This window comes from Capsicum annuum, chromosome 3 (genome assembly GCF_002878395.1).
Source record: "Capsicum annuum cultivar UCD-10X-F1 chromosome 3, UCD10Xv1.1, whole genome shotgun sequence".
Classification (NCBI taxonomy): Eukaryota; Viridiplantae; Streptophyta; class Magnoliopsida; order Solanales; family Solanaceae; genus Capsicum; species Capsicum annuum.
In genome coordinates, this window is record NC_061113.1 from 251,563,798 (window position 1) to 251,565,848 (window position 2,051).

Genomic DNA, 2,051 nt, shown 5'->3' on the forward strand with positions numbered 1-2,051 from the left:
TTCTTTTTTTCTTCTCACCATTATTATTTTGTAAATATTTTTTCTGGGATTCACGTGCCAAATGACATCATTTAATTTGTTATTTTAACACGTCACTGCAATTGCACTACACACACTTTACATTTATAGCTGATTGTTAAAAATATGTTTAAATGGTTCAAATTCAAGTAGTAAAAGTGTTCAGTGGGTACAAGACCAGTAGTAGAGATATTCAATAGGTACTTGTCAGAGTTGAGGAGTTCAAGTGAAATTTTGGGATAACTTGAAGAGCCTATCGATGACTTAAGTATTAAATTAAGTGATTTACCTGTGTGGACCAAATCATGAATTTTTAATAATATTGAAAAAAAATTAAAATAGAAAGTAATTAACCCGAAGAGTTGGGATTTATGTTATTTTAACTTCTTTTGGAGGATGGACCGAAGTGTAGAGACATCCAATTTTGGAATCACTATTTATAGGAGTGTGCATCGGTCGGTTCAGTTTTGCATATTATCGATTCGTTTATCGATTTTCGATTTTTAAATATGCTAAATCAGTAACCAAACCAATAAGATGTTTTTTATCGGTTTTCGATTTATCGATTTTTAGTCCTTAACGGTTCATTTTTCGGTTTAACCGAAAAGAAAATACTCATAAAATAGAAATAGTAGTAACTAACATGGAAAAAAACGAATCTTAGTTGCAACCAAAAATCCTACATGATGTGTTTAAATTTACAAAAATCTTCAAGTTTGAACTAAATGTTGTTAGGAGAAATTAAGAGTTTGTATAATTGAAATAATAGATTTGTTAATCTGTAGAAATAAAAGAGAAATATATATATATATATATCGGTCGATTTATCGGTCGGTTCGATTTTTACATACTCCTAACTATTTAATCCCTACTCCAGGTGCATAAAAATTTGTGAGCAGGTCAATTTCTAAACAACTTCAAACATTGTGGATTAAAGTCAAGCATATATTAATGAAGTTCAATCTTTTTTGCTTGAACTTCAAACATGCACATACGATAATCATTGATATCTTAACTCAAGACAGAAATATCTAAACTTCAAATAGTTTTTAATCGAATTTAAATTTTATCAAGTCTAAATTCAAACATCTCATGTTTAAAGTTATTCTGAAATTTGTATATGAGCAAAATAAATAGAAGTGGATACATAGAAAATAGCGGTGTCCATCTCGCGATATTTTTATTATTTTCTGTGTACAATAAACATTAAAGGGAGCCTTGAAGTAACTAGTAAAGTTGTTGCCACGTGATCAGGAGGTCATGGGTTCAAGTTAAGGATGTTAAGTGGGCCGGGCCAGGTCAACCCAAATCCGGCCCGTGAGATTTTGCCGGATTGTGGGTCGGTCCGGTTCCGGGCCTGGTTAAGTGGGCTGGGTCCAATAGTAATTTTCTTAAAAATAATCCTGAACCGGGCCACTTAGCCCAACCCGGTCTAACCCACCTAAATCCGGTTAAAAATTTGGTCAAAACCGGTCAAACCCCCCCCCCCCCCCCCCCCCCCCCCAAAAAGGTATTTTTTCCAATATAGACAATATATACCTACGTATATACATTTTAAATACGTTAAACAATATATATACACTATATCTATAGTATATATTACATTAAAATTTAAAAAATATATACACAATTACACATACATATGTAACATTCAATATATACGACTATACGTACTACTTTAAATAAAACATATACTACAATATATATATATATATATATATAGTTATATGCTAATTTGTAAAACATATACACATGTATACGTTAAATATATACGTCTAAAGAATATATTTACACATATATACGCACCATTCAATATATATGTGTATACTTTAAATAAAACATATACTATAATAAATATATACTACAATATATATATAGTTATATATTAATTTATTTAACATATACATATGTATACGTTAAATATATACATCTATAGAAGATACATACACGTATAAACGTACCATTCAATATGTACGTACTACTTTAAATAAAACATATACTACAATATATATATATATATATATATATATATA